The sequence below is a fragment of the Condylostylus longicornis genome, unplaced genomic scaffold, assembly GCF_029603195.1.
Source record: "Condylostylus longicornis isolate FDR11 unplaced genomic scaffold, ASM2960319v2 ptg000028l, whole genome shotgun sequence".
NCBI classification, from domain to species: Eukaryota; Metazoa; Arthropoda; class Insecta; order Diptera; family Dolichopodidae; genus Condylostylus; species Condylostylus longicornis.
The window spans coordinates 2,767,462-2,780,889 of record NW_026577997.1 but is presented as its reverse complement, the minus strand read 5'-3'; the positions used below and the strand labels follow the sequence as shown (position 1 = coordinate 2,780,889).

Sequence of the window (13,428 nt, the reverse complement as noted above, 5' to 3'; positions counted from 1 at the left end):
TAAGGACGAACAAAATAACAAAAAAAAAGGAATTTTTTTCCAATTCACAATAACAAAAAGAAAAAACGTACAAAAATTATGGGGGCGAACAAATTAAAAACTTTTTTTTTGTTACTTTATTTTTTTGATTTTTTTTTCTTTTCTGACAAAAAACTTTAATAATACGGTACAAATGATATTTACAAAATGATAGTTTAAATATCCTAAGGTATTTTTTTTTTGTTGTTTTTGGAATTTTGATTGTGAATAAAGGTTTTTTGTCTTTATTTGCAACCAAATCTATGTGACGTGATTTATGACAGATTAATACTGACTAGTGAATCGAGAATAAAAAAACCAAATCAAAGGTTGATCATTCCATTTGTTCTAAAAATTGAACATACACCTAGAAGAGAGCAAATTTAAATTATTTTTGGGGAATTCACAATGATAAACCACAGTAACATCCTCAGAATTTCTCTAAAATTTGGCAAAAATTCCCAAAATTTGAAGGCCCACTTAAAAGAGGGCAAAATCAAATTCTCTTCGGCCGAATTCACAATAATAAACAACCCTAATCTCCTCAAAATCTCCAAAATATTGCAGAAAATCCTAAATTTTGACAAACACACATTGCTTTCTGTGACAGATCTATTTAAGCGCCTCCTATCACCATTTTTTATAATTATGATTTCATCCCGTTTTACAATTGTTTAAACAAATTTATTATACCCTTTCCACCTCTTTATAACATTCTTTTAAAAGTAAAATCAAAAACTATAACAAAAAATTTTGAACTAAAACTTTATCCTGTCATCAAAATTGGTTATTTTCGTTCTAAAAATTTTATAACTGTTAATTTTATCATACCTTTGAATTCCGGATATAGAAAAGAATAGCAAAACGAAAGAAATTTTATTTTTCATTTCTTTTTATTGTAATTTTTTTTTTTTGAATAGGTAGTAAAAAAAATAAAATAAAGTTTTGAAATTACAAAATAGCTAGAACAAATTTTTTTTTTAAAAACAAAAAAAAAATTTTTCGGTCATATTGGCAACAACACAAACTATCAAACTATCAAGAGGCATTAACATTTATGTAAGTACAATGAAACATGAAAGAAAAAGAAGGAAAAGGAGAGAACAAAAGTTTTTTGAAAAGTGAACATAAGCTTTCGAATTGTGTTGTCGTCGGGAATTAAAAAAAACAATTTTTGACAATGAAGCAAAGTCAACATAATGACAGAAATCAGATTAGATTTTTGAAAGCACCTGGAGTCTTTGTTTTTTGTTATTTCAAATTTTTCCAGTAGCTTTTGATGTAATTCGATCATCTTTTCCTTATATAAAATTCACTCTAGTGCTTGACATTTTGCCAGAAAGTCTTGCAATATCTTCCAAAAGCGAGTTTATTTAAAAATGCCTGAATGTTCTTTCCACCAGTTTGATTTGAACGCTACGCTATACAACAGCATTATAAAGCTAATTAGGTGAAGCCTTTTATATGCAGGCGCGACAGTATATCAGATTGTTTAACAATGTTAATAAATTTTTGTCACACAACATGTAAGCAGTTAGCAATAAGCAAAAGACCCTTATATCATTGGGGTTGTTATTAGTAATAATAGGCAACATATGGATTAATGCCATACAAAATCATAAACGACGATTTCAACTGAATTTTTGCCATATTTTTGCCTTCTTTGGCTGTGTTAAATAAAGATAACAAACGCGGTTTGTTTTGCTTTTAATATTTTACCCGCATTCCTAAGAACACAAGGAACAAATAAATTACAAAAAAAAATGTACAAAAGTGAAAGAAAAACTTCTTTTTCAAGTTTCGAAAGAACTTGTTAGTAAATTTTTTGTTTTTGAAACAAACTTTGTTTTTGCCCCTCTTTTGCTCTTAAATTTTCTTGTACTCTACTCATTGCTCCCTTGAACAAAACAAAATATTCAATTTCAAAGAAACAAAGTTCATAAGTGCTTATAATTAAAACAATAATTTTTTTTTTCTTTGGGAAATTTTTTTTTTTTTTTTTTTGTTGCCCCACTAAAAATATTTTTATTGTATTACTTTTGAAATAATTAAAAATAAAACAGAAATTCCAAAGGAAATTACAGAATTCAATTAGTTACTCAATAACTTTATTTTTTTATTTATTTAAAATTAAAAAAAAATTTAAGCAAATCAATGAAATATAAGAACTTTAAAAAGTTGAAGATACTATTAAAGGGTTATTTGGTTTTTGAGTCCTTTAATTGAATTTCAAAGAGCAAAATTAGTTTTGAATAAATGTTTTTAGGGACAAATTTATGATTTAAGTTCAATCTTTCATGTTTGAATTTACTGGTAGGTGACGTTAAATAAATATAAGCAAAACAAATACACATCAGATAATTTATCGACAAATGACAATTCGTCGGTAATTTTCGTATTTCTTAAATCTTCAGTCAAAATATCAGCTGTCATTTATATTTTGAAAGTAAAGAAATTTAAAAGGTATAGTGAAAAGCAAACATAATTGAGAATCAATAAAAATTTTGAAAATTGCGATGACATTTGAAATTTTGATTGAAGATCTCAAATATTCGAAAATTACCCATGAATTGTCATATATCCTTGAATTCTATAGTTTGATATGTTTGTGTTTGTTTCTATACAAATTGAATATAATATTGAAAAAAAAACTTCGAATCATAATCTTAAAAAATTCTTAAAGCATTTCCAATAATTTTTTACGCAACAAGCACGTCTTGTCATTATTAATTTTTAGTATTCTAATTTAATAACAGATGTCTTTGCATACCTTATTGAAATGGGAGGATTTTTTTTTATGACAAAGAACAGGGAAGAATCTTTTTATTATTCTAGAAATAATATAGATCTAGGTTTATTAAATAGACCAAACAGAATACCTGAATCCTCATAGCTATTGTAAATAAATATATAAAAATTTATTTTCCCAATTTTTAATTAAATATAAAAATCAAAGATCCCGTAATGGGAATCGAAAGAAAATTTTTTTTTTGAAATTATCTAATTTACATTTATATTAGTCGTTCGTCATAAGAAACTCATGTTGATATTATGATCTTCTCTTCTACTCTTTCTGTTCTCTATCGTATTCCACCTTTGTCCTTTATCCAATTCCGAATTCTTATTACATAGATTTCTACAACCTGTCATATCAAAATTATCCTTTTCTTTTAAATTTTTCTTGCTTTCTTTCTCGATTTGGTTACTTATTGTATACACTTGCATGTCATTTTAATATTATTACGCATATTATTATTATTTTTTTTTAAATTAAGGAGAAAAAATACAGGATTCAATATGGAAGAGAAACAAATAAAACCATGGTTTCTGAATAACTAATGATTTTATGAAATTTAATCGAATTTTAGTTTCATTCCTCCTGTTACGCCTCTCATTGTACTCTTCTTCTGTTATTATTTTTTTATTCCTAAAAGCATAACATAAAAATAACTCAGGACTAGAATTTTTAATTTTTTTTCATTTGAAATTATGAAAATTTTATGCAGGTTCTTGTACCATACTTCATGTTTTTTATATTTGTAATTTTGTATTTTAAGTTGAAATATCAAGACGATTTCACTGTCAATATATCTCATCTCTCATATGAAGGACATGATATGAAGCAATTCACTGCAATTTAAATTTTTGCATTAAAAAATCACATATAGAAGAATGTAATGTTTAATTTTCTATTAAATTCAACGACTCTAGTCTATAGATAACAATACTGAGCATATATCCACATTATATGAGTTGTTTTTAACTACCCGTTCAACTTAATACCTGCATAAATTCATAAATCTTCTTTCATATATAGTATACCAATAAAAATTCATTTAAATTCTATCATTTACAATGTAGAATTTTTAAAAAATCTAATAAAGTATAAATGTATAGAGAATAAATTAAAATGTATGAAGAAAAATCCTAATTTAAATTCAAAGAGAATATTTTTAGTTTTATCACATATATACACAAGTAATAAATAAGTTTAAGGTAAATGAAATAAGATTTATTTTTATTAGTATTCGCAGGATATTGAAATTAGTATAAAGCAGAATAGATGATTGTTTTGTATTTGTTTAAAGATCATCCAGTATAATTAAATCTCGTTGACATTTGCTCGGGCGCCATCAGTCTGTAATATTATAAATTTTATTTGGCCTCATAACTACAAGCACCACCGCATATAATAAAGTCACTTTGCTATATGCTCAGGCGCCACTAACTTAAAATATTGTAGATTTCATCTGGCGTCGGTATTTGTAAACACCTTCGAATATAATAAAATCATGTTGGTATCTGCTCAGGCGCCATCAACTGATAATGTTGTAAATTTTATCTGGCATCGGTATTCGTAAACACCATCGAATATATTAAAATCACGTTGGTATCTGCTCAGGCGCCATCAACTTATAATATTGTAAATTTCATCTGGCGTCGCTATTTGTAAACACCATCAAATATAATAAAATTACTTTAATATCTGCTCAGGCGCCATTCACTAAAATGTTGTAAATTTTATTTGGCATGGTGATTGGAAACACCACCAAGTATAAAGAAATTGCGTTAGTGTCTGCTCAGGCGTCATCAACTCATAATGCAGTAAATTTTATTTACATGTAAAATTAAGGTAATTTAACGATAATTAAAACTTTTGAAATTGTTAATATTAAGATGACAATTTTGTATTTTCATTTCTCTTAATAATATTTCAATTAACTCTTCTTCCATTTAACAAGTACGGTGTGACGTTTTCTAAACGGAACCCTTCTTTTATTTACACTGGTGACATTTACTTTCGGCACGGCAATTAGTGACAAAACAAGAATTGTAAACGGTCTATCATTGTCTATTCGCCATGTCTCATATGTACGTTGTACGAGTATGTGGACGTTGTACAACAATTATGTTCAATCCATGCAATTGTTAAATAAATTAAAGTATCATACATGGAAAAAGAGCAAACGCCAACAACTGTTATACACTTTTCAACATATTTATTATTAAAATTATATTAACATTTCACAATATTTGCATATAAATATTTATGAGTACCTACATACCGATATTATTATTATTTCAAAGTTTTTCATAGAAATGCCACACAAAATCTACCGTTCTTGTTTTCTTCTATACATAGAACCCAAATAAAAATGACATCGTTCTTGTTTTTGTTTTTTTGTGTCTTGCCCCTATTCCAAAATTAAAATAAATATAGGCATAAAACTTTTTCTTCATTCTCAGTTTCAAAATTATTTCTTGGAAGATGGAGGAAAAAGAAAACAAATTTTCTTAATATTAAAAAACATAAGAATTGTATAAATAAGAAAATTTTTTACTACCATTTTTCGAAGAAAAAAAAAAACAATTTTTCTCAGCAAACCGACCCCATTACCCTGTCAAATCATTTGCCATTTAGAGATTGAATGTGTTCCATTTCCACACAAACATAGTACATACAAAAAAAATTATTTTTGTAACGAGGATATTTTTATTAAAATTTCACTCCTCCTCCCTTTCATTTATAATGTTTTTTTTCTCTCCCATCCCCTTCTCCTTTTCCCAACTCAACTACATTTCTCTCTTTGTCCCATCTCAGTAATTTTTTTATATATTTCTTTTTAAACAGCCTAATATTCAATGAGATTTTTAACATAAGAAGTGAATTTACGGGGGTAAAAGCGAGAAAAAGAGAAAGAAATGAATTTTCATTCATATTGACATTTTACACTATAATAACGACAGTAACCACCACAACACTACTATATAAAAAGTAAAACCACCAATACAATATTTTGATTTAAATTTATGTCACTTTAGAGGTCAATTTTATTAAATGGCAGCATACAAAATCAATGTGACAACATAAAATTAGTTGTTACACGGTAAATTGTATATAAGTAAAGTTTTTGTGTTGTAGGTAACAAAATTTATTTCATATTTAAATTACTTTTTATACCCTATGTAAGTATACTGTTATAATTTATGACCATGTTGTATAACATTTTGTGTTATTCAAAATTCATATATGTATAACAAATTTAATTTGTATTTTTTTTTTGGTTTTGAATTTTCCGAATAAGAAAATTTTTATGAAGTTTTATGTCATTTGTTATTTCTTTTAGGAAAAAATTTTGTGTGATAATGTGAAGTTTTGTATACCATATTGAATATTTGTGCCAGGTTATGAATATTTTATTTGTTAAGGATTTTTAGAATGTAAACACTACCTAGATATTCTGAAATCTAAATTTGAAAAAAAATAAAATTAATTATTAAAACTTCGTAGACGTTCTTTATAATCTTCTGTTCCAGGTTCATTTGAAAATTACAGAAGTGTTTATAACAGTATTTTTGAAAATCATGTGGCTGTGTCTCGAAATTCATAAAAAATACTATTTGATGTTCAACAATTTTGTTCAAAAAACCTCAAATATTTAATTATAAAGACATTCATTAAGATTCTAATAATAAAAGGTTTATAGAATTTTTAAATTATACAACTGAAATTTTTATATTATCGTCAATACCTTGATACCTTGATTTTATATTATCGTCAATACCTTGATAGATGTCAGGCTACTTTATCACAAAAACTACCGACTGACGGGCATGTACAGATAAATATAGTGTTTTAATGAACTCAATTTTCTAATATTTACATAAAATTTAATTAAAAGCAAATATTAAGCATTTTACATAAATTTTTACAAGTTATTATGACAAACTTATAAAGAAATTTTATCTTTCCAGAAACAATTTATTGTATAACACGACGGAATTGCTATGCAAGCTGATTTTCACCGTCATTTTGTGAAACCGATCACAATAATTTTTATTTAAGAAAAAATCTGCTTTACTTCAAAATAAATTATTAATAACAATAAAGACTCAATTTATAGCCTTGAACACCAAAATAATTGCTCTTATTAAGTTTTAACTCAAACTTCAAAATTTTTCTTTTTATCATAAATTTTGCCTACTAGTAGGCGTTTTTTTCTTATTATTTATTATTCCGCATAAATTTTTTTTTGGTATTTTTAATTTTTGACAAATTCCAGATAAATTTTTTGAATTGAAGATCATGGCAATTAAATAAAAAATGATGGCAATTAAATAGGAGAGCAAAATCAATTGTAGTGTTGCGGAAACCATAAAAATTCTTAAATTTTCTTTGCAATTACTTTTAATTTAAAAGTTTTAAAAGTTTTTTTTTTTTTATTTTCTCTTCTAATTTCATTTTAAATGAATCCTTAAATAATTTTTTAAATTCAAAAAAAAAAAAAAATGCGCCAACGCGTGTTCTCACTAAAGACTGCGCATTTTTAATTTTTTTTAAAAAATCTCAAAAATTTTCTAAATAATTTTGTTTTATTTTTTAAAGCCTGAAACCTTTGAGATGCAATAAAAATTTTTTTACAAAAATAAAAAATCGCACATTTTATCATTTTTAATTGAAAAATCCTTGTAAAAAGGAAATAAAATATTTTTTAACCTTTGACATTTGTGTGTAAAAAATTGAGATTTTTGAATAATTATAGAAAGTGTGTAGCATTTTAATTAACAATAATCGATTTAATTAATTAAAGAACCTCGACACTTTCAAATTATATCGACACTTAAAATTCAGAGAACTCCACTACTATTAGGAACGGCTACTTAATTAATTAAAAAAACTCGACACTCTCATATTATATCAAGAAATCAAGAGTATTTTGCTATTATTGGGGTTAGAAAGAGCTACTATTCCTACTATTTTGGGATTAAGGAGGTTTTTTCAATTTTGTAAGGTGATTAATGTACAATTGATGTTTTTATGAAACATATTGATGTGAGATCATGCTCTGTAAAAATAAAAGTTATCGAGGAAAATTCAGTCACTTAAACACGTTAATTAAAGCTCAACTGCTACCCAAATTGCTAAGATTGGCAATATTAAGAATATTAACTGAATAATTAATAATTACAATTATATTATTAACAATATTTGTGACAATTAATTGAAATTAACAAATTTATTGACCTTTTAATTTGCAAAAGCTGTGACAATTTCTTAATGAAGAAATTAGTAATTTGGGGGAGTGCTCTGCTCTATCAACTAATAAAATTTTCTCAGTTATTTTAAATAAAAAATATATTGTATAATAATGTTCATAATGCTCTTTTTATGAGGTCATAATATTAAAATTAAAAAAATATTTTTCTAACTTACCAATTTCGATTATCTTAGAAGCAAAGCTTGGCCCAGATTTTTTGAATTACTTGAATTCTTTCAGTTCTTCTTCTTTAAAATTCACCAATTATAAAATTTTTCATCAATTATAAAATTTTGATAATCACAATTTAAATTTTAAAATTAATTTAAAATTCTTATTTTTGAATTCAATTCAAAAATTCAAATTTCACCCACTTTAAATTTTTTTTTAATATTATTTGGTTCCTTAGATCAATTTTGTTCTGTTTCTCAAATGAAATTTTTTTTATAACAATTTAGTCACAAATTGTATTGAGAACTCAAAGTTATAACAGTTTTAATTGCTTGTTGTCAATAATTATTAATAAGCCCAATTTTTTTTCACTAGAATTTAGATTTAATTTTTTGTTTTTGTGGTCCAATAAAATTTTTCATGTAATTTTAAATTTTCACAATATCAATTAGTTTATTTGTTTATTGTCTCTTTTAACCCTTTTCTTCCTGCCTTTTAACACTTGTAAATCAAAATTTTATTCACTTATATAGTTCTTGCACGTTACAATAATATTTTAGAAAATTTAATGAATGTTCTTTAACAACTGTGAACAATCACAGGAAAATTAAGTTAATAATCTAAAAATAAAAGAAAAATCTTAATTAAATTCATTTGATCTTAAATCAAAATTTAGATTTAATTATGTTGATCTAAGAACTGCTACATGTTTAAATTATTCTACTACTAAAAATATTATTAGAGGACTTTAAACTCGTATTAAGAGTTAATATTTGGCCATTGTTATATTCGCCATTTAAAGCTATTGCGAATATTTTCGCAATTGATCTTTTTAATACGAAACATTTTGATTCTTGACTGCAAATTTTTTTAATTAAAATTCTAAAATTTTAACAAACGGTAACAGTCCAAGAAGAGCATCAATTATCTAGGTAACAATCATAAGATTTATTTTCAAGTTACCGACAATTAAGTTCGAATTTTGTGTTACTTACAGAATAGAGTCTAATATTAGTTTTGTTAATTTCAATTCTTGCTTTTTTTCTGAAAATTTTCCTAAAATCTTTAACAAATGGAAAAATTTAATGAATTTAGAAAACAAAGGCAACGTCATTGTCTTGTAATTTTAAGTTTTATTAAAAATGTCTTACATTTTATAGGCCCAATTTTTGTCCTCTATGCAATATTTTGACTGAAAATTTTTCCATTTAAAATTTTTTATTGTAAAGGGCATAACTGCTTTTGTTGTTATGTCTCGGCTCATGGAATTTATATTAAATTTAAATTTTTGAAAATTAATGGAAAATTTAAAAAAAAAATTGAAAGAATGCTGCTGCCTCTTTTATTAAAAACAAATTTTATTGGGATAGGAGAGATGGTAAGGTTATAAGGCGACAATGTATATAGTCTTGAATGAATAAGTTTTTTTTAGTTTTAGATTCTTTTTTTGTGGTAAAACATGAAACCACATTTGAAATATTACAAAAAAAAAAACTAAATAGAAAGTTGTTATTTTGAGAGACCTCAGACCCAAAAAACCAAAAAAAAAAACCAAGCAACAAAAAAAATCAAGCAACAAAAAACCGGACAAACTTTTTTTTGATTTTATTTCTTTTTTGGTTTTGTGTTTTCCTAAGAAGTTATGGAACGATTACTTTGCTATTTTTAGGTACAATGTACAAGGATTTTTTTTCTAAAGAAAATTAATTTTTATTGTTCTTATGTTTATTTTCGAAACTAAAAGTTTTAAACCGATAGGGGGGCCTTACAAGCTATTAAAAAAAAAATTTTTAATTACTACAGGATTTATGCTTAAGGTTTAATGAAATTAATGTTCTCTTTTTCTGATAGTTTTAATGATTTCAATAATTTTTCATGACCTGACCAAATTTTTTGTGTTCCTGTTCAATTTTGAACCCTTTGGTTTGAATATTTCAATAATTCAAAGTGGATTCATTAAAACAAAACCTACAAATATGGCCTTATTATTGTTGAATTTTTAATACCAAAATCTAGTTTTATTAAAACTTAATTGAAATTTTTAAAAAATTACACAAATTTTCGATAAATTTCCAAATATTTGTTAAGAACCTATTTAAGAATCAACAAAATTTAATCAAATTTTACCTTACTGGTTGAGTTTTTACCACTTTAAAAACAAAAAATTCTGTACGAATTTCCCATATGTTCTTAAAATATTTTTCTATTTTTTTTTCTGTTTTCTCAATTTTATTATGTTTTTTTACGTAATTCACTTGCAAAATGTTGATTTTTTATTAAAATATTTTTAAAATTTTCACAATTTTAATTTAAAAATTTTATTTTTATTATAAAAATTTTCAATTTTTCCACTTTAATTTTATAAAATTTTCACAAAAATAGTTTTAAAGTTTATTTTGTTTTTTTCTTCCCAAAATATAAATAAAATTTTTTTCAGATTCACTTTACTTTTTAACACGGATTAAAATATTTGAAAATTACATCCTTACAGAAAGGATTCTCAAATAATACTAAAATAATTTTTTATAAAAATTAAAACACAAACAAAATTTTTCGTCTCGTAAACACTTTTGTTTTTTTTTCGTATTGTTGTTCTTGTTTTCTTAATGTGGACCCAAAAAAAAAAACAAAACAAACCAACAGAATTGTTGGCGAGAATTTTTTAAAAATAAATCAAAAATTATTTTGTGTTCTGGCACACAAAATTACCTAATTTTTTGCTTAACAACAATTTTAAACTTTTAAGTAGACCAAATAAATTTTTTTATAATTTTTAAATTTTGTGATTTTTTTCACAAAATTCGAATAAAAATTCAATTAACTTTTCGCTTGCTTATTTTTCCAATATTCTCAAAATATTTTTCAAAATAAAATTTCTTTAATATTCTTTCGAATTTTATTGTATTTGATTTGTAAAGCATCCTACAATCAAATGAGATCGATGTGAATGTTATCCTTTGAATTTATATGAAAAAGTTAAGGAATTTTTTGCAGAAAAATAAAAACAAGATTCGTGCAGCATTTACAGCCTTTAATTTGTAAAAAATATTATAAGAATGTTTATGAACTTTCAGATTTGCAGAAGTTATAAGTTGTTTTGTGTATTAGTATATATGTATCGTAGTGTAAGATTATGGATTCTGTAAAAATAAAAAAATAAATGTTGTTTCTACAACTTGTTGTTGGTTTAAAAATTATTGAGTATACAATTTAAATTTTAATAATCAGTTTAAATTGCCTATATTAAACTAAATATAAAAATAAAAAAGATTCACATAAATTACTCAAAAAATATAGCTACATAAACTCATAAAATACTCAAAACATAGATCTGGTTGAGTAATGTTTAGTATAAGTTCAGTATCGCTTCATATACTTGGTTCCTCTTTCTATACTTAGTTGTGGTTTTGATAAACTCAAGTTAAGTATACAAACTTTTTTAACGTGCCGTCAATTCACTAAAAATCAATTTAAATTATTTGTTTTTCTTTTTAAATAATTTTATGAAATTTTTAATATATTGCATATTTTCAGGCTTTTCTGATTTATATTTTAAATATTTTGAGTCGTATGCAGTGATTAACATTTATTAACGACATAAAATGTAACAAGTTACTATTATAACTCGATATCGTGCCAAATTTATATATTAAATAAATTGCATATATTCAGGGGCTGTATTTATTTATATCTTTGACATTTTGCAAATTATTAGAAATAATTGAAAAAATCATAATCATAAATCAATTATTTTATTAAATTAATAAAAAATTGGTAATTTTAACACATCCAAATTATAGCACATAAATTTCAATAATCTCGTTAAATTTTGGATCGAATAATAAAATATTTTTAAAACACTGACATAAGATATTAGCCAGTTATTAATTTATTAGTACGTGAAGCTCAAATAAACAATAAAAACTAATCCTAGAATAATATACTCATCTCCTTTTATTCCCCCATTCTAGAAACTAAAAGCATCATACACTAAATATCAAATCCGTCTTAGTAATTTACTTATATATATATATTTATATTATATGTTCACACATAAAGTATTTTCCACAAACAAGTCACAAGAGGAAACCAAATTTACTGCGAACATAATGAAAAAATAATAATATGAGAAAAATTATCAAAATAAATCCACAAACACAACAAAACAATATGTATAAGAGAAAATGATATGTATGTATAGTCTATAAATAAGGATGTACTCGTAGAAGGAGAGAATCAAACTAATAACAGATTTTCATATATTTTGCAGTTTAAAATTATGCGATGCCTGTTAAATTTAACATTTCTCTTGTATAATGGGTGAATTACTACGTTCTCGTTCCACGGTCCCGAGTGGAAATCACGTATTCGTATATTCAGGTTGAAATATCAGTCTCGACAGAGTATCCAGATATTAAAAACAAGAAATTATAATGTTCTCTTGCATAAATTGAATAATAGAAAATGATTGCTGCTCGGGCGGCAGTCTCTTCCATTTGTCAATATCTGATCAATCATGAAACACATAACAAAATATACATGAAAAATTGTATCAAATGTGTTACATAAAAATTCACAATACACTCTCACTTTTATCATCAAACCAAAAATAATACAACAAAACTCTTTGAAGATTTTTCTCTCATTTTCTTTTTTGCAGATATCTGCAATATATTTTCATCTACTACAACCATGTGTTTTTTCCATCAAATTCTTCATCATTTACTTATACACACATGTAATCAAATATCAACATCACATGGATTTTATCTAAATACAATCAACTATTACAGCATCCACACTCGTTTATTATAAAAATTAACAACAAAATCTATAAAAGAGCATTTAAAGAACAAAATTACTCTCATCATAAGAGGAATTTTGAGAGGAATTTAGAGAAGAATTTAGAGTGTTTTGAAAAAAAAAAATGACGTTTTTAAAAATTTAAGGAGTATGCGCTGTCGAAATAGTTTACATCATTGTGATGACATTTTTTTTTGGAGAAAAATTATTTAAATTCTTGTTTTGAATATAAAATCGTATGGATTTTTTTTTAAAAGTCGATGTAATGTGGTGATTTTTAGAAAAAAATAGGCTGACATCAATGAATGATATTAAGAGAAAAAAGAGGTGGGGATGCGAAGAGAGTCACATAATTTTTCAACCCATTTCTAACATTTTTCGTTTTTTTTTGTTATTC

The 13,428-nt window shown here is 24.8% G+C and overlaps 1 long non-coding RNA gene across 2 annotated transcripts in view; it reads right to left on the bottom strand.

Moving 5' to 3' along the window:
• The window catches only part of LOC129607801 (uncharacterized), a 120,098-nt gene extending 111,765 nt beyond the window's left edge, over nucleotides 1–8,333 (bottom strand). For both annotated transcript variants that reach the window (XR_008696848.1, XR_008696847.1), the window contains exon 1: nucleotides 8,234–8,333. This is a non-coding gene — a long non-coding RNA (uncharacterized LOC129607801). The remainder of the gene's footprint in view (nucleotides 1–8,233) is intronic.
• Between the last annotated feature and the right edge of the window lie 5,095 nt (nucleotides 8,334–13,428).